Source organism: Plectropomus leopardus, chromosome 15, assembly GCF_026936395.1.
Source record: "Plectropomus leopardus strain MGB_pleo_1.0 chromosome 15, ASM2693639v1, whole genome shotgun sequence".
NCBI classification, from domain to species: domain Eukaryota; kingdom Metazoa; phylum Chordata; class Actinopteri; order Perciformes; family Serranidae; genus Plectropomus; species Plectropomus leopardus.
This window is the reverse complement of record NC_142190.1, coordinates 24,081,762-24,107,729: the sequence shown is the minus strand read 5'-3', so window position 1 is coordinate 24,107,729 and position 25,968 is coordinate 24,081,762. Positions and strand designations below refer to the sequence as shown.

Here is a 25,968-nt window from a genome sequence, read left to right as displayed (position 1 = left end):
GTAAAGATTTCCTGCACAATAATTTTAATAATGTACACTGACCACAATTCTTATTAAAATACAGTAGCCTATATCACACCTAAATACACTTTGCTGCTTGTGTGTTTTTACAAGTTTAAAAAAAGAAAAAAATAATGTAAAATTATTATTTTCATTATTATCACAATTATTCATTTAAAAATACATATTTTTAAAAAAATGTAAATAGCTATTACTTAACGAACAATTAATTCTTATTCTGCTATTAATATTTCCAGTGATCGCAATTTTTCCAGTCTATAAAAAAACCCAACTAAATCACCAAAAAAAAAAAAACATACAATATGAGAAATTGGTTTACATAGTTGGCCATTTTTTATCCATTGATAATTTGTAATAAAAAATAACATTTATATATAGTTGGGTTTTTTAAAAATATCTATATTTTTTTGAAAACTATCTTTCATTTCATCTCAGCAAGGTTAGAGCTTATGAACATTTAAACCTGTATTTTTGGGTATTTATTTGAAAGAAAGAAAAAAAATCACCTTCAAATTATACGTTAAAAAAATTAATTCAATGGGTTTATAATCATCTGAATATTATTTGATTATTATTCAGCTGTAGTTATAGAGGAATATTAGTATGGAGGTAACGGAGTGTATGCGGTTACTCAGGTTTACTGTTATTGAACAAAAATTCAAATTTGTGTATAAAACAAAATCATCATCTGGTGGCAATTATATTAATGTTAAATGAAACAGACTTTTTACAGATTTACAATTTTGGCATTTAGCTGTGATTTTGAATTACTGAATGTAACCTTTTTATAACCAACTGAAACGATATTGCAGGTTTAAAAGACACTTCAGTTGTTTAGAGGGATGACTGACGGCAGGCATATCTTAAACATGTGCTAAATGACGTGGATGTGGTTGTGTGTGTGTATGCATGTGTGCGTGTGTATAAGGCAAAAGTCTAAATGTGCATGTTTTTAATCAGTCCTGGTATAACCTCTTGAAGCACTGAAAAATGGCAGAGGCATTAAAAACATAAAAGGGAAAAAGGGCAGTAATGAATTTAGAGGAAAATGGACATTAATGGTATTAGCATTACTCATGTTCCATATAACAAATTATTGGAAATTTGACAAGCACACCAAATTATCTCCTCATGCCTGACGGGAGTGTGGTGAAGTCCTCTCTACCTGCTGAGGAAAGACAATTTCTGCTCATTTTACTATTTTTAACAATAGAACCAACCCATTAAGACAAATTAATGTCATTATCAAGTCTCTATGAAAATGACAAATACCACCGTTTCGAGCAGCTTTAGAGGCTATTGACAATAATGAAATTCGCTGTACAGGTACTGAAAAGAAACACTCCAAGTAATTATTTTCTAGTAGCTTGTTTGTCTGCCATCCGTTCATTTGCTTTCAGCTCAATTATCTGACTCTGTGAGCATGTGGAGGCGCATAGTGCTCTGCGGCCCACAGAGCGAGGGCCCTAATTGGGCAATTACCGTTCTGTTTCGGGGCTTTTAGCTCCAGTGGAGAGTGGAGGGAGACCGCAGTGTGTAAAACCATGAGGACCTTACATGCACAAAACCACACATATACACTGTTTAAACAAAAACAAAACCCCACGTCCTCTATACACATAACACAGACCTATACGGAGCAGCTTTAGTGCAGCTCATGCAACAAACACTAAAAACGTAAAAAGTGACAGGAGCTGCGGGCCAAAACGCGGTCCTTTCAGCGACACATAATGCAGGTGCAACACTGAATTATCTGTAACGTTTTCAAACATGTGATTATTTCATGTACATATGCATTCTTCCAGGCTTCCCTTTAAACAACATCTCATCTGAGTAACCAGTGGTTATAAATAGCTGAGAGTGCTTACTGTATAATCCTGCTGAGTTTGGGGGGTGGGGGGGTGGGCTGAGGTAGCGGGTTGCAGTTGGTGTATAGAGGGTCAACAGTAGGTACCACTTAAAAGTGCTGTGCATCATCGGAAAGCTGGGAACTACAAGACTCATTTCAGAGCTTAATAATCAGGTTGCAGCAATGTTTTTGCTATTTGCAATAACTTCAACTGCAGGTAAAAAATCAGAGAAGTTTATGACAGATTCCTGTGATTATATCAAACCTGCAAAACTTTATAGAAACCACAGAAAACACAGAGAGGGAAAATTAGGGGAAAGCCTGAATTAATGAGCAAGGAAACGTAATAAATGCAGGCACTTTCAAAAGGGTGCAGGGGGTCAGGAAATTGTTTGGTGAATAGGGAAATGATGCAAATATATATAGCTATTCAGTGTGCTATAGCTTTACAGTCAGCACACTTCAGCCCAAATGAAAACCTACCGAAGACGTGAGCCCAATGTGTTAAGGCTGAGACACACCAAATACACATCAAAGAACTATAAAGGGCGAGTGTTTTGTCACCCTTTATGGTCTGTGTTTGGCCAAAAAGTAGATCTAGACACTCTGTAAAAACTACAACCAGTAGCCAACCAGCACGTACGTCCTGCACCTGCGTGCAAGGGAAATAACTCTAAATAATAGTTATTTTTCTCTGGATGGATTCCAAGATGCTAGATAGTCAGTTAGCACATAAAAAACCACACACGATGTTCAAAGAACAATGGATGCTTACTGTGCACTAGCAAAAAATAACACAAACTATTACCAACACTTTCTGGTAGAGTTCAGTTTCTAAAAAACAGAATCTTACCTCACCACTGTCTCTGACAGCGATTCAACATGCTGAATCAGCTGAAAAAAAACAACAAGGGCCGACAAGTGCCAATGGTGCAGGACTCACCAAGAGGACTAGACGCTTAGCAACAGGACAACACTGACCGACCGAAAATGCAGAACAATATGTTGTTATCAAGTCGTACCACTAACAATGGCTAACCTGGTTAGAACTGGGATTGTCTTGTTTAGAGTGGTACCCAACACAGAACTGTGTCAGTCGAGTCAGATTTGGCTGTTGAATACCAATACTCGTTTCTATGATTTCATATATTGTTTAGGAGTTGGAACAGTGTTCACGGGACAATAACATGCAGTTAATATAGTAAACAAGCTAACTGTGCTGCTGACACATCAGAAACATCAGATATCAAATAAAAAACAGACTGTACTGTATTAAGTATCTGTGAGTTGTAAATTTACCACTACTAAGCAAAAGGAAGGAAAAAAAAGTTATTTCAGTGCCTAACAGTTTAAAGCCTCTCCTCTGCCTCTGCATCCATAGCTGCCTATACCAAAGAGCAACGAGAAAATGAAGAGCGCTCACTCTACAGCAAAATCTGGGAACTAAAATGTCCCAAGAAGTAGCCTAAACTGAACACTGAAAAGAAAAAAACAAATAAAGAACTGCTCAATTTAAGTAATCTCAGTCAAATGAGGGATCTGCAACTAATAATTATAACCTCTGACTTCCACACTATGCTGTGTTCGAAATGGAACACAGCATAAGAAAAGAGATCTTCCTGTGCCAGAGCCAAAACAAATGCAACAGAAATCTGTCCACAAAAATCTGTCAACAACTGTACAAATTGTTGCGAGATAACTTACAGAAACAACTCTGAAATATGCATATTTCTTTGATTTAATTAAAAACAACGCTGAGTTGCTATTGCAACTGCTGCCGTGTCCATATTAACAAGAAATGGCGTCTACGGGATCGATACATCTACCAGGAACATAAAGTCTGACTGAATAATCAGTGAATCAAAAAATGGTAATCAAATGTAATAGAACAGAGAGATTCTGTACTTTAGTTCAGAATTTTTGAGCTCTTTTTAAGGGGAATAAAAGGGATTTTGATTTGATTTTACTTCATAATCAAATATTATATGCAGTATTAATATGCAGTTGGTTCTAATCAAATCAATCTGCATTCTGGTTCCAGTCGGCCTCATGATGATGTTTGTGACACAGACCCTCCCGCATCTGTAGTAATGTGCAAAAACAGGAGCAAATTCTCGACTTTAAACCTGTGAGATAAAAGTTGGCACCCCGACCCCCCCTTCCCTCCCCATCTCACCCTCCTCCTCACTAATTTTCATATTATCCCTGTGCTGTGCGCTCTCCCCCTCACTTTAACATTCTGTCACGCGCTCCCTGGATCATGTAGCTTGTGTTAATTAAACCCTCTTTCAGATCATTTTCTTGCTCAAGTGGCCTCAGTGCAGCACCCATTAGGCAGAAAGCTCTGTTATCTGAATTTCCAAATGTAGCTCAACATTTATTAAAGTGAAATTCATCCAGTAATTGCCCGCCTCGGTATGCCCCATGTCTCCCTCTTACCTCCAGGGCCACCTGCTCAGAGACACCTCCAACTATTTACCAGCATGACGCAGGGTAATTAGACCTCTCTGACCCCGTCCACTAAGAGCCCGGTAATTGCGTTAATAAAAAAATTAACAGCAGCAGCATGAGGATCATTCTGTAAAAATACCCGGTAATGAAGCATTAGCCTTGATTTTATTTGGATTAAAAACAGCTATAGGTATTTAAAGGTTACAGTGTCTGCTAAAACAATATCAGAGGAGAAAGTCGTTTTTTTTTATCCTTTTCATTAAAATTTCTTTATAACAAGAAGCAGACAAAGTGAGATTTCAGCAGAGATATTTAAAATTTCCAGTCTGCAATGATGGTACTATTACATGTGAAAGTCTAATTTCTCAGACACATAGTGATAACAACAGAAAGTAGGCAGCATATAGAACAGTGACGCTTGCAGGTGCACAGCTGAACTATTGCAATCTGAGTATTAATCTAGCATGATGCATCTTTTAACACAGTTTGGTAATCAACAGCCTGCACTTTATAGTCTTGAAGAAATTTGCCCAAACCTACAGTACAATCCATTTTTTAGAATGACCAAATAAAATCACTTCCTGTTATGATGGCATCTATCTCACACACACACACACACACACACACACACACACACACACACACACACACACACACACACACACACACACACACACACACACACACACACACACACACACACACTGATGAAAAGCATTAAAAAGTGTGTTCAGTATAATTCAGTTTAGGTTTCTTTCACACAGGAATTTGTCAATGTCCTCCGCTGTTTTCTCACTAAATCAACAAAGGGGGCTTTGGCGACGGCAACTGCAATGTGCAGTTTTCATTATGTACTAATTTTATTTCAAGAAAAATAACTGTTTTATCATGGACTGATGTAACTGTAACAGTGATACTGGATGAAACTACTTGTTGTCTATTCAACTTGATATCCCTGAACTTGTAACAAAGCTACATGGTCCATTATGTAATGTCTCTTTCCCTGTTTTTTTTCCCTGCGCTTTGATGGATGTTGATCTGTTGTGTAGAGACCGTTTTTAGGACATCACTATTTTGCCACTAACTGTGCCACTAAGTGGCACTAAGACAATGTGGTGCTTAGTAATGGAGGTTATTTTGATTATTTCAAGTGCTATTTATTTCTAAATTTAATTTGAGCTGAGACCAGATTCACATTTGTAAATGTAAATATAAATATAAATGAGTTTCTCACTGGTTGTATAAGGGATTAATGATGAATAAATTAATTAATGAGAATTTATGAAGTTTGATCAGCGCTACACTAACTTGCCAGACACAGTTACTGTATGCCAAGAGGGGTTTTAAGATCATCATCTATATAGTGACATCCTATGGGCAAATATTGCAACTGCAGTTAGTCTGGGACAAACCAGATTGCAGAATGTGCCGTCAGTCTGTAACACCTAATAACTCCTTACAGATAAACTGTTTAATTCTGTAAATACTGCTGTCGTAGTGTTTTTGACTGCACCTCCAATCTGTAATTACAATGTTGGTGTGACAAAAAGCTATTAAGGATTTTTTTTCAAACCTATTACATTGTAGCATTTAAAAAAAAAAAAAAAAGATTATTTCTAGCAAAATTTCCCACAATGGTCATTTACAAGTCTGGTGTTATTAACACTTTGTGGTAGAAATGTCCTCTTTGAATGTCCACTGGCTACATTAAACTCACTTTTAACAAGATAAGGTGATGTGTTTTTGGCTCAATTTTGTTGTATACATGACTATCTAAACTCTGTGGGAGGTTCAGCTGGGACACGACTAACTTTTATATATTCCAATACCTTGTAATGACACACACCGCAGCAAAATATGTATAGCTGTTTTTTTTTAAACCAGATAAAATCAAGCTTCATTAGCATATTAAAGGTATCTGTACATAATGATGCTCACACTTCATTTAACACCAGTCCTGCACCAGTCTCCACTGAATGCCTGTGGCTTCAGGCATCAAACTGAAAACTCCAGTGCTCCTATCAGGGCTGTTTCTTCTCAACCAAACAAGACAGCCATTTTTATCTTACATCTTAAGAAGTCTTCTTATATATACTTCATGGATAGTTTACAGTTTTGAGACATAGCACAGATCACGCATCTTTTGTGAAATAAGGAAAAATCATGTTACACTTCCTTCAAACAGTCATCATGTCCATTTTAAAGTCTTTATAATGGTTTACTGTCTTCAGTTCTGAGTTGAAATGGTCAAATGGTCACTTTGAAGCTTAATCAAAAGTATACTTTTAAGGTGATGACTTAAAATATCATAAATGTCACATCAGCCTTAACTTTGTTATAGTTGCAATAAATTTAAGTTTAATGACACTAATCACATTAAGTCCCAGAAACCTGCAATAGCTATAGCAAAGCATTATCCAGTACACTTAGATAAAAACGGAATCATAAATTTGCTTTAAAAATTTAAAACAAGTGTTGTCAGTTAAAGTCAGATTTTTTAAAAATACTTTTAATGCCTAATTACTTGTCAAAAACTGACACATTTTTCACATCACATTCTAAATGTGATAATATACCGAATTATTTTTAACCACAACCTTTTTTGAAATGTGATGCATCAGCTGTGAACAAGTCAAATATTACAACCTATATTTGTCAGGGCTCTCAGCATAATGTGTGAATTGTGGTGCGTTTAAGGTCTGCACAGAAGGTTTTGGGGTTTTTTTTGTTTTTTTTAATTGTGTTAATCGCTGGCCGAGATTCCTGTCTTTAAGAGACTGTTCCTTGTTGACTTTTAACGCTACAGAGATGGTAAAAAAAAAAATGCTGGTATCAACCATGATATGCTAGGTAGGTGGCGGAATGATGCCCAAAGTTAAGGTAAATATTGGCGATGGAAAACCGAATGGTCATTTTACAGGGGTTCCTTGACCTCTGACCTCCAGATATCTGAATGAAAATGGGTTCTGTGGGTACCCATAAGTCGGCCCTTTACAGACATTACCACTGTATGATAGTGCCATGCAGCTTTTTGCTTAAATTTGATTCCTAATCCAGACATTCTGATAAGAATTGTTTTATCTCATTAATACAGACTTCATAGCTTGTAATGAAAAATAATGGAATTTAAAACATGTAAAGAAGAAAATGCAATGTAGTTAATTATGATTAAGTATTGAAATTCTTTACAGACTTATGTGATTGCCATGGTCACTTTATCATAAACCCCTCAAAGAATCCTGCAAATTGCCAGCTGCAGCTGAAGTTACAGACAAAAGTAATGTGGCATCAATGACAATTAGTTTCTCATTTAGTCTGTTGTTATTGTATCTCTTTTTCTGAGTATCTTTGTTCAAGAACTACACTGTTCCCTGTTTCTGTGGTTAAATGGTTGAATAGAGAACTGGGCCGTGGCCTTGCTCATTACGAACTGGCTCTGTTAGTATTTACAGCATCATGGCGGGTTGACCTCACAGTATTCATAGCTTCACACCTCACACCCATTCACTGTTAGAAAATAAACACAGGCTGCATTGGCCCCCAATAAAGACCTGTTTCCTCTGAAAAGATACAGAAGGTTTTGTGGTTTAACTAAACTTTTTTGTTGGTTCGTTGCAACAATGTGGGATGCTGCACAAGGAAGCAGAATCCAAACGCTAATTGGGAAATGAGGAACATTGCCTTTCCCATCTTGAATGCTCTTTCGGGCATCTTTTTATATCTGACCGGTCGACCGTGTACAGCCATCCACCTGCTAACTCTAAATGATGGACGTTTGTTTTTTTTTCAGATTCTTCCTAAAAGAATTCAAATGGGTTTTCAAAAATGTGCACTTTGTGCCTAAGAACACAGAGACCAATGCCAGGCCACTGGGGTGCTAGATTGTTGTGTTTGGCGGCCAACAAAAACTCGGCAGTGTTAACGCTTTAGTGCATGCTCTTCATTACAAAGTTGCTTTGATGGTCAAATTAAGAGCTGACAATATAAATGAGTCTAGACAATTTGGATCAAATACAGAACAGGGTTCCTACAGCCTGAGGCATGTTAGATTCAAGACTTTTTAAAGAAGTATTTAACTGTTTGGAAGATGGTGTTTTAATAAAACAAGGCTGTCTTTGCAGTAGAAAGACATAGATAGTGCATGACATTGTTGCTACATGACCAGAGAAAACAGAGGAAAGGACTGTGGCATTCACTTTTGCTCAAGAGGTAGAAAACAACTACCTGAAGACACAGCGCCACACCAGACCAACAAACGCTCCCTCTGATTGGTGATGTAACATTAACTTGTCCGTTTGATACCATTGCGGCCTGCTGGTAAGAAATAATCTCATATTACACCCAAACGGTTAACTAACTAACATGTTTCTGAAAACATGTGAGGTGAGAAACTGGCAACTCAGTAATATAATATTGGGCTGTATTTGATCAGTGCTGCTTAGTTTTACTGTTTGATCTCAAATTTTCAGTCTCTGTTTTCAATATGCAGTAAACAGTACGGTGCCAGTCAAACACTGCACTAAAATATGTTTCTGAAAACATTTAGGGCCAGAAATAAGCATTGCAGTGACAGAATCTTGGTTTATATTCATTCAGCACTGCCTAGATTTACCATTTGATCTGAATTTGTCCTGAGTTTGAGAGAGAGGGAGAGAGTTGCGGCATTCAGCGGTGCTCTGTTAGGGGGACAAGCGAGATCTAGCACTGGTTAGATGAAGGGAGGTTTACCACAGTTTATCCAAATATAACGCCATTGTTGTGATAAAAACCTGGTTCAAAATCTAAGCTAAGTATCCCTTTTCTGCCACTCAATATTAAATTTAAGATTTTTTTTATAATAAATAAAACAAATATTTAAGGAAAAAGCAAACATGAACCAATATCAAAAAATCATGTTATGGACAATTTTGTCCAAATGTTTACTGTACATAAAACATGACTTTGTACTTGTGGTGGAGACGGTGGTAGGACAAAAGTGGGACACACCTGGCATTTGTTAGCAAGTTTTCTTGATGATTGAATGTTTCTCACTTTGTATATGGTCTTGATTTTCATTATGCAGTTTGAGAAACAAGGCAATGCATAGGAGCCCCCTGTGCATTGCCTTGTACCAGTTTCAGCCATGTCAAAATCATGGTTAAATAGACAATTTTCATTGAATTTTCACTTCCCCATGGAACAGTTATTGCTGGCTTCCTGGACAAAAACAAAATATGTGTTTTTAGTTAGAGGAACTTGGTAATTTATTTAAGAAAACTAGATGTTACCAATTATTTTGGGATTGCAATGTTTTTTACAACTTCCAAAAAACTAATTTAAGACATTTTGATATCAATTAAGGCCTTACTTTTAGGAGAATGGATTCAATGCCTTCTAAGACCTTTTAAGGATCTGCAGGAACCTTGATAGAACTGAGAATGCATCACTATATCACTATGCTGAAAGTCAAGTCAAGTAAACATTTGAAAGTAATCCATGTACCATATAATATAAGTATCCTGTTACCAAAGAAAGAAAAACGTTTAGAAGTGAACTAATACAACAGATAATCTGAAGTTGGAAACAAATTCAATAAAGCAACCTACAATAATCATAATGGAAAAGTTTTTATGAGAGCAAGCAAGTCTGACCCTATCTGAGCCTCAAACCAAACTTCTGCAACTCTAACCTACTTTTGTTTTTTACAAACTATGAAGCGAAACTATGAGGAGAAACTAAGCGAGAGGACACCTGTGTGACGAGCAGGTGATGGCCCTTTATTTAAAACAAGTGTTTAAGACACTCCACTGCTTGACGCTGAGGTTAAAGCAACAGAATAAAGCAAAGATTAGACAACCTTTGTGCCGAGCAGCATTAAACATATTAATCTTTTGCTGTTCATTTGACTGTGAAATCTTTGGAATCACTGTTTCTAAAGACCAAGGACTGAGGCGTTATCATTTAAGCCGCCTCATTGAAAGTTTACTCCCATTTGGAGTTTGGTAAAAGTGTCAAAATTACATCTGTGTTTTACAATCAAGTTTAAATGATTAATAAGATACAGTTTTTTAATGTTTGTATTTCAAAACATCTAAGCTAAGCTAACAACAATAGCCTCTTCATTCAAGCCTCTAAAAAGGGGCTTTTCCTTTGAAGACCAGGCCAAGAGAAACAATTCTGTCAGCACCCCAGCCTCAGCAAAGGCCTACAAAGGGCCATTTCTGAAAGGACGAGGAGTTCTGAGAAATAACAGAAAAGCAAATGTTGAGAAATGCGAGCTTAGAAGACTAGAATTTTTTTATAGAACCTGTAGGGATAGTATTAAATGCAATTCCCAGGAGAGAAGATGAAAACAAAGGCCAGCAGAGAGGGGTATCGTCTGAGGTCAAATTGTGTCAACCTGAGTTACGTTCAGATGAGCGCACTGAAGCTGACCTGCGTACCAAGTGTAAGCCGGCACCGGCCTGTTTAAAAAGCCCGCTTTCATTCCACTCCCTTGATGTCATTATATCTCCAGTGGGCCATATGCCTTTAGTTGACAGCCTCCTGGTTTGACGACATTATTTTTTCACAGCCACCCATCGGTGAAAGCGTCCCTAAATCGGCTGCATTTGTGAAATGGCGCATTTGTGATCTGGCAACAAATTAGGCCATTCATGAATGCAGAACAATGACAAGAATTTCAGTGTTCAGACTAAAACCTTCAATGGCCTGTTTGAGTGGAGGGCACATGACTGACTTTCATCTGTGTTTGAAACAGTTTGGCATTTTTGATACAATATGTGTCCTTGTCCAAAAAAATAGCCTTGCAGTGAGGTGCATTTTAATATTGGCATAATTGTATTGGTGTAAGTATTGGTGTTTAAACAAGATCTGCAACAACTGTCTCAATCCAGACCTATCAGCTCAATCACCTGATCATATAAACATATTTTGCACCTCATCAAAACATTATGTAATGAGATACTCTTCATTCAGAGAACTACATTACAATTTCTGTTCAAAAATGGATCCAACCACCAAAAATAAAGGACACACGTGCAGAAGGATGGACACCAAGTATAGTGGAAGCACTGGCTTGCAGACAGGGGTTGTGTCTGTGATAATTAAACTGTTGACATCTCATTACTCTAATGGTGATGTGTAAAAATGCCAAATACTCTCAGCTGCTGTTGCTACCTCGGCCCACAGAGGAGACGAGGGCCGCTTGCCTACAATATTTGGCAGGAGCTTCAGTTACAAAGATGAATAACTTGCTGATGTTGTAAGACGTTATGGTGGCATGTGTTGAAGTGAAGGATATCGTGTCACAAACAAAGGTGTTTCTTCTTACTGTCCACACGTTAGTTAAAATTGCATGAAACTATGGTGCCGAGTAGCTCAGTGGATAGAGCTGGCGCCCTATGTATAAAGGTAATGTCCTTGCCGCAGTGGCCACGGGTTCACTTCCTGCGTGTCATCCCCTCTCTCTCCACCTATCACACTTGCATTCTGTCCTGTCAAATAAAGGCAACAGGCCAAAAAAATTGTTTTTGAAAATAAAATAAAATCCCATGAAACTATATGCAGCTCTGAATAAGCAGACTGCAAGAGTCAACCTCGTGACGTATATAGTATTGTGTGAGAGAAGAGATCACTAAGTGATTTTTCACTGAACTAAATGGTACTGCATCAAACCTACGACATACTGCGACATTCTTGACTCGTAAAATTATCTTTTAAAGTGACAAACATCATATATGTAAGTTATGGCACAATGACTTCTAATTTGAGAACCAGAAGGATACCTTTATTAAAAACTGGACAAAATGGATAGTGTAAGTTTCACGTATCAGACCTGACTTTGTGCAAAGAAGCATCAAACACATCGTAATGTAACTAGTAGCTACCCATTGTCTACGTCTATGTGTTTTGATCTAATATGTTTGAATACAGGACGTATTTTTTTGGTTTTCCTCTCCACTTATTTTCTACCGGAATTTTATTCTATTGTTTTTATTTAATTGCACCACTTTCTTCTTTTTATCCCATATATATTTGTTTATTTATTTATTGTTTTATTCCTCTAACTTTTTATTTCATTTCTTTCTTTTTCTTTTTACATGAGTGAAAGGTCTTCATGTTCATTCACTTATGTATTTAGTTTTTGTATATTCACATAAACCACTAAAAGAGAATTATATAAAAAAAATAAAAAATAAAAAAAATCATGCAATTCCATCACTGTTCCAAAAACTCTCCATCAAAGGAGCAGAGGCTTGTAGCCTGTCGTAAGCACAGGTACAGACACAGCAAAAGGACACAGTGTGAAAAGGAAAGGCCTGAAGCCCAAATGCCCTGTATGTACAGTATATCACACTCATATCACACACTCTGACTCTGTCCTCATGGTAAACAGATTTTGGTGCCACTGCAACCCAGTCAGACATAAAATGTAAATGTCACAGAGCATAATGGAGACTGTATCAGTCTGTATCAGTACAGGGTCGAGTGGCTGGCAATGTTCATATCCCTTCCATGAGATGTACGGACATTTTATCCCACCTGAAACTCTCACTGAAACTCCAAACTAGCAGTTTAGAGCTGGTGACAAAACACCCTGCGGTTTACATATCGATCAAGACCTCTTCACCAGGTGTTTCATGCCTGAACAAATAAACTACAGAATAACAGCAGAGATTTATATTTATGTGATAGAGGAGGTTTACATTAACTAAAAGATCATCTCAAGAGTCTGAATATCACGTTGTGGATGTTTCATACCAGTAAGCAGAATGATTTCTAGTTTAAATATAAGTGTTTCTGAACAGAACATTTATGTAAAATCTGCCACATAATAAGGCAGTATAACAACAAAACATGATGCCCAATTCATTTAGTTAGATATCCACCTTGTGGTTAGAGAGTAGTACTACACCATAACTGTTTTTCTGAGGCTGTATGTGTCATGTATGCTAATCTGTTTTGCATAACTTCATCACTTCATTAAACTAAATCTTCTTAATGGTTTTTGTGAACAAAATATAAAATAATTGTACCAGTGGCTGCCACCTTGTAATATTTTGTAGCTGATGGATCTAAATACGAATGAATGAGGAAGATATAAAATGACATGAACATAGCGTTCCCTCTGGGGGCAACACATCAGCATCAAATGATCAATCACAGATGAGCAGAAAAGATCAATGCTGCAAAATAACTGCCAGTGCCAACAGAATTTGACTTTATCGTAAATCTGTAGTGTCTCATTAATGAAAACTATAGAAGGGATGACATGCTAATGAAGGACATACATAGATATCGTGGCTCCTGCTCTGTTTTCATGTCAGTTTCTGTCCCATCGAGTGTTATTTGGTTAATATATATTAACACTAATACACTGAGAAGTGATACATAAAATACTAAAACAAGGTTAACACAGGATGAAATTAAAAGGAAATGTTTCCTTAGTTTCAATTATGAGTTTGATTTGCACTGATTAGCATTTAAAATGATTAAGGTAAAACACACCTTTTAATGGTGTGATTATTGTCTTTGGCTGCAAAAAGCCTCTGGTTGTGGCCTCTCGGGGGAATAGCATTTAACTGGTTAATAGTCCTTAGAGACAAGATTAGGGCACAGTTCTGGCTCTGGGGCTTAGGGAACTCAGGATTTCCCACTAGAAAAAATGAGGTTGCTGTTCCAGATTGCTTAAGAAGACATTTTGATCGGATTAAAGCAGAGTTTTGTTTGTTTTATGATTGTGTGTATACAGCTCAAGTTTACCTGCCTAAATCTGGATTGGGCATCAGATGAAGCTGGCTCCTCATTCTCTCCTCTTTATATCTCTATTAGAATTGAAGTGCTTGAAACTCTCAGAGGCCTCGCGTGGCTGCACTTTGTGGCCTCGACTACTCTGCAGAGATATTGTCCTTTCTTCCTACCACCCAGCACACACGATGAGATTCCTCTGCGCACACAGTCACACAGGCTTTTAGACACTCATTAGCCCCTACTAATACAATAAGTGTCACCTTCCATTACATGGTGCTGGGTTGGATATCAGGATTGGAAACCCACCAAATCTCCACACAAGGGGCGCTACCCCCTCATGCACGGTATTGTCTTTCAGCCACAATGTTGAATTGTTTTCTCTTCGCTCTTTCATGCCTAAAAATATAAATATTTACACTTAATATACATATATATATACAAACTGCAAGTTTTAACAGACACATAAATAATCTAACAGACTATCTCTGAAGGTAAAATTAAAGTGGTGCACATTCTTTTATTGTGTTGAGCTTCATGTTAACTTTGGGTTTTGTTTCAGAGCAGGCAGCTGTTTAAGGATCCACCGCACCCCACCCTATTCAAGCCCGTTGTCTCGCCTATGAACAGCACATGCAGAGTTGTTAAAAATCTTAATTAAGACTCCTAATTCTCCGTGCCGTCGCCTGACCGAGGCTGTGCGCTCACGTGAAGCGCTGCTGAACACAGCGTGAGGGTAGATGATGTTGGACAGGGACTGTTGTTTTCCTGGCTTTCACAAAGCAGCGAACATTTGTCCGTAATCTCCAAAAACAAAACGGTGTTTCAATTAGTTGAGCTAAGATTTTATTGGCTGTACAGATATCTGGCTTTAAATGCAAACTTTAAATCCCAAGAGCTGTTTCTGAAACTATTTTTTTTCTTTTCAAGAAAATATGGAAATTGAGAAAACCTTTGTAATAAATTATGATTATTTTTGTTGTTTATATTGTTTTTATTTTTTTGTTGTTGTGTTTCTTCACACAACAAACATGATCTTTCACTTCTAGAGTCTAGGAAAGTCAGAGTAGGAGTTTTCATGCACATGTTAATGAATGTTTCTCATTATACTGAGAGGCTACAGTGTGCTGTACATCACCACACACATAAAAACATGAAGTGACAAGTGTTTGCCACTGTAAAGGTGATTCCAGCTCTGGGTTTTGTATGTAGCCCTTTGGTTCAGAGGCTTCTCCCTCTGAGCCGGTGGCAAAGGGCATGTGGTCCTCTGCGTGCAGCAGATGCCCCGAAGAAGACTTGCGACAGATGAGTCGAAAATGAGCGTGACATGTGTTAAACAGGCGAAGCCCCCCACAACACTGACATTTGACAAGATGATGGGCGTAGGCAATCATTATTGTCTCCACTTAAGCAAGCAGTAAATATTCAGGGCTGATGTCTGTGAAAGCAAAAGCCATAATACAAATGAGCCTGAACAGATTTTCATTAATGATTGAGGTGTTTGAATAGATTGTGATCAGATTCAATCACAGCCGGCTGGTTAAGTGAGGCCGAGTGTTTAAATGTTCAAACAGCTTTGTGAATCCATATTCAAGATTTCAAGATGACTATTACTGTAATGTTTTGACAGTAACTTTTATCATTTAACTTGTAAGCGTCTGAGTTTATGAATCTTTCCTCAGACACTTGTGCTCGTCTCCACACCCTAACAGATCTTTCAACCTCTGTCCTTCCTGCCTGACAAAGGTGCCAATGATGGCGAGTCAGGCATGGGGAGGAACATGCCAGGGAGGTGCCCCCCTCCTCCCCTCCCCCCTCTACCCACCCTCCAGAACCATTTGGACCACAGGGAATGGGTTAATCACATTAGAGGCCCAGAAGAGAGATGGGAAGTAGACAGTACCGTGACAGCCGGGGTAGCACTGGCACGACTAATCCCGTTAGGCCGAGGAAAAAGGGGGACGCCATCGCGCCTACAAGGCTGAGAAAGAAAAAAACATTTTCCCAGGAATGAGTTCACCTGTATGGTAACACAGAGAAGTTGGCCTGTTGATGCCTATTAGAAGAAACAATTGCACTTGGCACATACAAATGTTTTTTTTCATGCTGGGCACCACTTTATTGTCCGCCCGTGAAAAAAAATCAGCAGCAGACAGTGGCATTGCATGAGATCCTCTTTCATGCCGCGGTGAAGCAGCCCCTTTCAACCCAGTGCTATCAGTCTCCCAAACAGTGAGAAGATGGGGAGGGGTGCTGTAAGAAGGATAGAGCTTACTTCATCTGCCATTGTAAGTGCACCCGAGTTCAACCTTAATGTAAACCTTTGCAGGCAGGATATGAATAGGATGCTCTCTATAAAAATATATCCTGCTGGGTAATCCGGCAGATGGCCACAGCGGCGGACACTACAAGCGCGGCTGGCCACTGCAGGGGTAACAGGGAACGTCCGACCAGCAGCCACTCCTCAGCCTGAGAGATGTGGAATCAAGATTCTTAACTCCCCTTAGCAACGCTGGGAAACAGAGCCGTCAGTTTAGATCCATCAAGTTTCTACTTAATCTCGCCCACCACTTTTTTCTCTCCATTTTCTCTTTTTTTGTATCTTCCCCTTTTGTTGTGGGGATTAAGCCAAGTGGTAAAACAGTGATTTAATGATCTTTCCATGGCTATGTGCACCACTTAAACCATGAGACAAACAAGCTGAGGCATTCTAAGAGTCACCCCCTCTAAAGGCGGCTGCTCAGGAACTGTGAGGCTTTTGATACGGCCTTAAGCTCCGGCTGATTATTTTTCCCACTGTCGTGTGATGTGCTGTGCTCTGCTATGGGAAAATTTCAGGTTTTGTGTTTTGTAAAGGCCCATTGTAAATAAGATGAGAAGAAAACAGTTGGATAATTGCTCGATGATAGCTTCATAATGAAAAGGTATGGTGAATTTTAATGATTTGTTAATGCAGAAGAGAGGCGGCACTGTTAAATTATTAGATACAAAATATTTTGACGATCAGATACATATAACTATTTTTGCAGTCATAATTCTTTTAAAATTCTTCTTTTTTAAAATTCAGCAATAAACAAAAAACTAAACCCCCTCTCCAAATGATACATGTTATACATATGAAAGCTCCCAAAAGATACTGACAGGTGGAAGTTGGGGTTGGGGTTGTTCTGTCAAACGACAATCATTTGCGTGAGGCAAGAGAAATGCCACGTCGGGCTATTAAATCTAGAAAATGAACAATTGAGAAATTGGTAAAAAAAGAACACATTGTTTTTCAGGAGCTGATGATGGAAGTAGCTAAGGAATAAACCATCTCACAACCCTCACATCTCTGTTATGAGTTGCATATAGTATCAACTGGACTCAACAAAAATTGAACCATTAAATGGTTAATGGCAACCATTAAAGGCTAATTTTATGAGCGGAGGCAACAAGCAAAACAAGAAAAAAACAAACATTTCAATTATACTGGAAACAAGAGATACAGTATGCATTCTGACTATGTATTATTACTATATACAGTTTGCCACAAGTTTAGGAGCAGGTAAGGCAGATAAAACAGTGTTGTTTTCTAAAGGCATATCAAGTTTCCAAACGTCACAACATGACAATTAAATTTTGTCCTAGTGTAATCTGATGACTAATAAATAAAATTATTTGTAAAAGGGCAAGTGAGAATTGTCTGCAGGCAAGTACATTCCTGACCCACTTGCCCAACCGTGCAAGTAAAAAAACTTTAAGGCTTTAAGGCCACATGGATGAGAAGTCCTAAAAGTGCTACAGATGAAATAATAACAGGATTTAAGAAGTGACAGAACAAACTGCTTCTGCCAATGAAGACTTTGTGAAATGGCTGAAAGCTCAAGCCATTACAGAAGTGCCTAAAACCTACATTCCTTCTAATGGCCAGCAGGGGGCGACTCCACTGGTCGCAGAAAGGATTTAGATACTGTGATACTCTACACAAAAACTACCCTGCCTCCTACTTGTTTTATTACTCCAGTAAACATTTCCCGAATGAGTTTATGGTCTTAGTCTCTAGTTAACTCTTCTTCAATACAACATGTCTTTTTTGTAGATTATGGTCCTGTTTAGAGTAGAATAGATGATAAAGCGGGGTATGCTGTAGAGTGTGGCTACCTCGTGATCGACGGGTTGCTGCCATGGCGATGTACTCAAGTAGAATCCACCCCTCGCTTCTCCACAGCTCCACCCTCTTGTCCAAATACGGTCACTTCTGGCTCCAAAAATCCAAGATGGTGATGGCAAAAAATGCCAACTCAAGCTTGACATCACCATGGCCATGTCCCCTTCTTTTACACAGTCTATGGTCATATCAAAGAAAGGATGGGATTATTGATTTTAGAAAACATACTCACATCCACATGTCACAACCATTAAAGGCCAATTAGTGCAACCCGTGGACTCTTGTTTAAAAAGGGGCACCAGCAACTCCACTGTCTGAGGAAACTGTTCTACTTCCATATTGATAAAACCATGATGATATTATTTTATTGTGCTTTTACTGAATGGGTTTCATCTTTTTCCTTGGTGTTATGGTTTGGGATTCTCCAAATCAGATTGTGAAATGGTCAAACTAAGCTGACAGATGAGCCCCAGCCTGGCATCCCTGTACACCAGACAGTTACAACGAATAGCCACTGCCATTTTCACTGATGAACTGCACCCTTTGCACACTGAGTGTCAGCTTCTCCCCTCTAAAAAGAGGGTTTTAGTCTCAAGGTGTAAAACTAAGCGATATAAAAACAGTTTTGTTCCAGCTGCCATCACACTGGTAAACAAACTGTAGGAAGATTGCACAAAATCGCACATTGCACAAGATCGTTTCGGAGCCTGTATTTATGAATTATTCATTTGCGGTTTTTCAGATTGTTTTTATTTAAGGTTTGGTTTTGTAGTTTAGAATTTTTATTGGTATTAACTACATATTCAACATTTTGATTAGCATTGGGGTACTTTAATTGTTTTATCCTTTCATTTGTTTTATCTTTTTATCTTCTTGTCATGTTTTATCCTGTATGTCGTCTGTGGTGTCTAAACTATGTTCATGGAAGCCTAGCAACTAGACTGCAAACCAAATCTACATAGAGGTAAAAATAAATTAACCTGAACCTGCACCTGATCATGAAAGACTGAAAAAAATGCATTTTAAATGGAATTATATTCACTTAATATTTTATATGTGTCTTTCTGAACGTGTCTAAGCATTATGTGGTTCTTTCAAGGGTCGATCTCTTACCTGGGATCGCTGGTTGTCTGAGGGGAAGAGTAGGACTCAACAGCTAACTCAAGTGCTGCTCCTTAACCTCCTCTTCATTGCTCAAATAGCTGATGTGCAGCAGGATCTATTCAATAAAGAAACATATCCATTTAAACATATCTATCTTTGTGCAAGCCTCATATCACATATTCCTCTGGACAAGAATAGCACGTCAATGATATGTACACATTACATAACCAGATAGGGCAACTCCTGTCAACATTTAATACATATTCTTTAAAATATGAATCCTACTGGACTGCTAACAACTGTGACATTTAAAAGGACATAGATTCTAACAAGAGATGCACGATAATATTATAACAGCTTTAAAATGAAAATCATCAGCACTGACTGGAAACAAACTTTTCCACCAACATGACAGGCCAACAAAACAATGCTTTCATTATACACTTTAATTACTTGAAACGGGTCAAATTTGCCCTGGGTTTGGCTATTGTCAGGATTGTCTTTGGAAGAGAATAATCCAAACTTGTTAGAACGGGATACATTTTGCAGTTCTGTTTAAAATGTATTACATGGGAATAAATACAGCATGTTTTACATGTAATCCAGGTTAAATTAGCATTCTTGTTTTGCCCAATGAATGTATTTTATGTCAACATCTGCCATCCATCAGGATAACAATAGGCATAATATGTTAATTCCACTGCAGGAGAGACTTGATTTTCTCTGCAACTAAGTGGAAAAACACATGTGCATATATCGGTATCGTCAATTGGCCAAAATGAGTCAGAAAATCTCGGCAGAGTGATATCAGCAAAAAACAAGTATTTAGCGTTCAAAGTTTTAACCCACAGATAACCTGCTCATTCAGTTGTACAAAAGCAGTAACCAACAGATGGCACTAAAAGCAAAGTGAAGGTGAAGTGTATGAGCATTAAACTGTACATTTGGCAATTTATGATAGATAGACAATCTTAATACTACAGCCCTACATTTATTTCAAAAACACAGGTAAAAACATAAACTCACAAACTGTGAAAAAAAACAACTATATTTCTAATTCTTTTACTTACATATTCCAATAAAAAAGACAAAAAGAATCTAATTTTCAAGCACTTTCTAGAGGTTATTTTTTTGTTTTGTTTTGGGATTTTTTTTCTCATATTCAAATCATTTTCTTGTAACTTTTTACTAAGTTCTTGTTAATTTTTTGGCCACTTCTTGTTACGTTGCTTGTCGTCTTCCTCCCATTTTTTGAAAGAAATCAAGCTGTGACCTAACTTTAACTAACTCCAGAGACTGAAATTCCTAACACAATGAATTAATCATTCATTTTACATGACTCTGCCACACAAGAAAACCACAAGTAGAGGGATCCTTAATCACTTCTTCACCTGTATTATTCCCATTTTGCTACAGACTGCATGGACAATGTGTCTCTTTAAAGGTTATAAGAAAAAAACACTACACAACAAGGCTTTCTTTTGATTAAAGGCAGTGTGGAATAACATTGTTATTCTAACCTTAAATATAAGCATGTAAATTAGAGGAAAGCTGAGTGTTAAGGATTTATACAATGATGCTCAGTGTGTGTAAGTGTGTGTGTGTGGCGCTCGCTCACTGGGTAATAACTGGCAAGGCATTGGCAGTGATCAATATGGAGTAGGACTAGAAAGCCATAATAGGAGGACAAATATCAGAGGAGAGGCAGTCTGGGCGTCTGTGTGTAATGGATGATAGAGGTGTTAGTGTTTGGGCCGGTGTGCACTAAGTGGGTAAGCTGGTGGTTGGCGACATTGTGTGATACCAGCAGGGTCAATGATGGTGATAATGGGGAGGGTAAGTACAGTATTGGGGTTAATACTTCTGAGCTGGCCAAGAGATTATGTCACCATCTAAAATATGGAAGACGAAATGCTTTGCTCACAGCAAAATGATGCCATCAGGAGTACATATCAAAAAGCAGAATTACAGAATATTGTTAAGTGTGGTTTTGTTTCACTGGTTGACCATGAAATATTGAAATCAGTTTTGTGCTGATACCATAGACTGTATATAAGCCCCCTTTTGTATAATTTAACAACTCATTAAAACCAAACTTGTCATAAAAACAAACACTTGAACAAACATCAGGGTGATGAGAACTACCTTCAGTGACAGAAAAATGTATTTGGCGTGTACTTTGAGTTTTTAGTTTGGCCTATGTTCATTCACTAACATGGAGGACCTGTAGTGCAGTCAGACAGCAGGGGCTGATCCAGACTGAATAGGCTCACTTTGGCTGATATGTATATGATCAATAAAGCTTTGGAGCTATAATCCAGTGAAAGGCTGCTCTGCTTTTTCTTTTAATTAATTCAATTGCCCACATCTGCCTTAATATGAGATGGGAAAAGTATGCAACTAATTTTCTGCACCCTGGCTGAAATCACGTAATAAATGGCAACAGAAAGTCATGAAAAGCCTTTTTTGTTACTCCAGGTTAGGCTTCTCTTCATGGGTGGCTGTTGCTTTTAGAACTTTTTTTAATCATTATTTTTACTCCAAACACACAAAGCATTGCATGGCCAGATCCTTAAAGGAATAGTTTTGTAATTTTGAAAAAAAAAATAAATAATTAGATGAAAGGATGGATACAATTCTAATATTTACATACCAATGTTGAAGCTCAGGGTGGTTAGATCTTAGCATATCTTAGCGTTAAGACTGGAATCCAAAATAGACTCCAGCAAAGTCTCAGAGGAGCCAAATCTGTATCTTATTCTTGATTTCATAACTTTTATTTTGTGGTTTGTACGCTGTAACTGTTTTTCTATATTGCCTCTTCCATCTGTCTTGAACCTCTTTTTTCCTGTAATGCAAAACCTCTGCATTGAAAAATACTATGTAACTTTTGCTTTCTTGCTTAATGTTTAGCATTCATGCAATGAGTTTACTTGACTTTTAAACTCATCCACAATGCAGATTCCATGAAGATAGTGGCATTAATCAATGTCTCTGCAGCACTCCTGTAACATCTATGAGTTATGGTATCATGGCGTGCCATTATTAAGATTTAAGCCCCCATATCTGGGTTACACTCGCCCCTCCCGCAATCCAGATCATGCCATCTGTGAGAAAAGAGCAGTGTGTGTGTGTCTGTGTGTGTGTGTTATTTGTGTGGCTTTCAAATCAAATGCTGAGTGTCTCTTTTCACTATTAATCCAGGTCATGCCCACTAAGATGGTAATAGACTGACTGGGACTGACGTACTGCTGTTTATGCAGAGTGGATGGTTTGAAACAGGAAACAGTGAGAACTGAGATAAGTTCTCAGCAGGTTAAATAAAAACACACATTTTGATCATCTGCAGTACATGAGGAATGCTTGTGAAATTGTGAAAGTGCATGGGAGAAACTAAACGGCTATAAAACTGTACTTCTGGAGCTTAGAGGAACATTTTGCAAAAATTAAATGCTGTGTGCATTTCAAAAGTAAATGCGGTATATATTTCAAAAATAAATATGCATTTAATTTTGGTGCTGAAGCTATGTTCAATTAGTGAAATGACAGAAAATTAATCAAAAATTTTCAAAAATGTTATACATTCAGTGTTTTACTTTCCTCTGGTTTGGGACTCTTGATCAGACAAAATGAGTTATTTTAAGACTTTGTTTTGGGTGTGGAAAAATTCCTATTGGCATTTTACTATTTTTTGACCAGAATCAATGTCAATCAATGAACTAATGGAGGAAAGAAAGCCCTCATCGACATTTTAATCAAATATTAAGATTCAATAACTTGCAGCTTTGATTTGATTAGTTGCTACTATTAATACTTATAAATTTGCATTTTATTATCCAGTTCATAGAAGGCAGCTAATGACTTACAGTCCATAAAAATAGGACTAATACATCTGAAAATAAAACAGAGAGGATGTCAAACGGCTGGCATGATGACTGTGATTGGATGACAGGAGTAAATCTGCTGGCCAAATCCCCTCGTGGCTCAAGCTGTGATTTGGACCAGAGAGATTTGTTTTCACAGTGAACTCCGCCCTGCAGAGATGACTACTGTCAGTGTCCAGCACACGACTGCAGCAGCCCAGCAAAGACTTTATTTCATTTGGATAAAACAGCTTGGACCCGACTCAAACTGCTCCCTGCCGGCGTGCTAACGTGAAAACAGCGCACCTGAACCAACTAACAAGCTAACCCAACGGCGACTCTATGGTAGGGTAAACAGTGTTTTTTTAGCATCGTCTAGTGCCGCTTACACGTTATTATATATACCATGTTTCGTGTGCGTGTGTTAATAAAGTTACCTGCTGTCGGACGTTTATACTTTTTGTCATGAAGAACCAACTTTTGTGGTTGTCAGCCGCCAAAAAGACACCCCAAAACAGAGAGCACTGTCCTGCTAGCATGAAGTAACAGAGAGCGGTTTTACCGGGTTTTTACGCTCACGCACTGAATTCTGGGAAATTTCAAAATCAGAATTTTCTTCAATTTTTTTTTTTTTTTTTGTTTGTTTGTTTCCAAGTTTTTTTCACTTAGACTACAATTTATTTTACTTGGTGCTTGGTGCATATAATTAATATAGAGAAAATAAAAATAATGGCAAAGTATTGCAAGAGACAAGAACATAAATATACAATAGAAAAAATTACAACACATATTAAAAATAATATAGGTCTGTAATAAGAAATACAAGAATGAGAAAACAGATTTATGCACAAACGTATCCCTGGATGTGCAAAAGTTCACAGGTTAATGCCTTGGTCCACAGCAAGGGGTCCTCAGAGTTACTGCTGAGAAGCAGTCAAATTATTATTAGATCATTTTTTCCAAAGTCTTTTTTCTCTTTTCAAACATTAAAATATGTCTATGTATACATTTTTCGTTTTGCAATAAACTAACAGTGTGAAAGTGGAGTGTTGCATAAAAACTGCGACCTGCCACTGATATGGCCTTCTGCCTGGCGACCTCCATCCACATGGTTTAATATGCAATACAATTTATACTATAGGAACTGGGGGGACGCTGCTCCGTCTCTTGTTCAGCTGGGCCTCCTACCAGAGGGGAGTCTCTCAAAAAGTTTTGTTCAGGGTGGGAGGGGTGGACCACAATCTATCCTGCCCGCCTCACAGTATCCTGGAGGGACGGTAGATCGAGGCCAATCACCTTCTTAGCAGAGTGAATGATACACTGCAGTCTGCCCTTGTCTTTAGCAGTGGCAGCAGCGTACCAGATGGTGATGGAGGAGGCGAGGATTGACTCGGTGATGGCAGTGTAGAGATGCACCATCATTGTCTTTAGCAGGTTGCAATTCTTAAGCTGCTGCAGGAGATACATCCTCTCCTATGAGGTCCTGGGTGATGATGGAGCTTAGGAAGGACTTCATAGTGTTGACTGCTGGGTCAAACTGTGGAATGGGGGCTGGTAGGGCATTTTTTCAAAAATCCATAACCATCTCCCCTGTATTTAGAAAATCGAGCTCTAATTCATTTTGACCCCACCTGGTCACCAGATGGTCGATCTGCCACCTGTAAGCAGACTTATACCCACCAGAGAATAGTCCAGGTTGTTGCACATAACCCAAGTGTGAATAATTAAGAATCAATTTAAGAATATTTTTATGTCTTATGGCTTAAAACAAGTCTTTAATTTGTATATTTAACACCCTTACATTAACTAGAGCACACCTTGGCTGTAGATAGCTCTCAAGCACAAAAAAATCTTATTTCTCTCAATGCTGCATATAAAAATGAGGAACAAACTGCTTGCTAGGCTCCATTAATAGACAGGTGAAAACTGTCTGCTGCTGTACAGAGACACCCAAAAGAATGATAACTTACACTGCTGTGGAAAATGAGGCATTGACCCCGAATGTGTGATTTGTATCATGCTTCATTTTTGGTAAAATTGCTAGAATGTGAACTTCATTTTGGTGTTATAGCTCCCCAGGGTAATCAAACATTCAGGGGTTCTCTCTGACTTGTCTGCCACATATGAAAATGAGGATCGTTATGGTAACTTGGTGTTCTTATTGTTACCAGTATGCTGGCTCACCGCTTCCTGTAATTACTGGCAATCACTCAATCCATTCAAGTCCATTCAATAAAGGAGTGTAAAGTGACTTGCAAATTCACTTAAAAACAGCCACATCTGTTGTGCTCACACCTTTTATCACAATAAACTTGCTGAATGAAACAGCTGTTGCTGAACATGATTAATCCTTTTTAAAAAAAAATACCCCAATAACATACAATAGGTGCACCACTTTGACAGGAGGTGATAAATTGTGACATTCAATAGCAAGTGGCCAAATAATAAACACAGAAAATCATAATCAAAATCATAAAAGGTTTAACTCTGATTAATGCTGTCCATTACACTTTTCACCACTCTTGCTAAACGAATATAATCAAAACAAAAAGGGATAACAGGCCTACCAATTGTGAGTAAGTACAGAAAAACTGGAAATCATTTTTGTAGTTATTGGTGAGAAAATCAGTAATGACAGTTACGTGCATTAAGTTGAACTCATAGGTCAGTGCAACCTGCATGCATTTACACACCACGTTTGATTACGCTTGATGCTGCTTTGTGGATTCATGTGATTGTAGTTCTACCCTGCAGGTATCCAACGAGCCGTCAGAGTTGTCCTCTGCCTTCCAGCAGGTGCTGTG

General features: G+C 38.0%; 1 long non-coding RNA gene across 1 annotated transcript; it reads right to left on the bottom strand.

The window, feature by feature from the left end:
• Positions 1-16,897: 16,897 nt before the first annotated feature.
• Positions 16,898-25,966, bottom strand: LOC148187326 (uncharacterized). Its single transcript, XR_015778883.1, has 3 exons — positions 23,602-25,966; positions 19,311-19,416; positions 16,898-18,375 (listed from the first exon to the last, which is right to left on the bottom strand). It is a non-coding gene; the product is annotated as an uncharacterized LOC148187326 (long non-coding RNA).
• Positions 25,967-25,968: the final 2 nt, after the last annotated feature.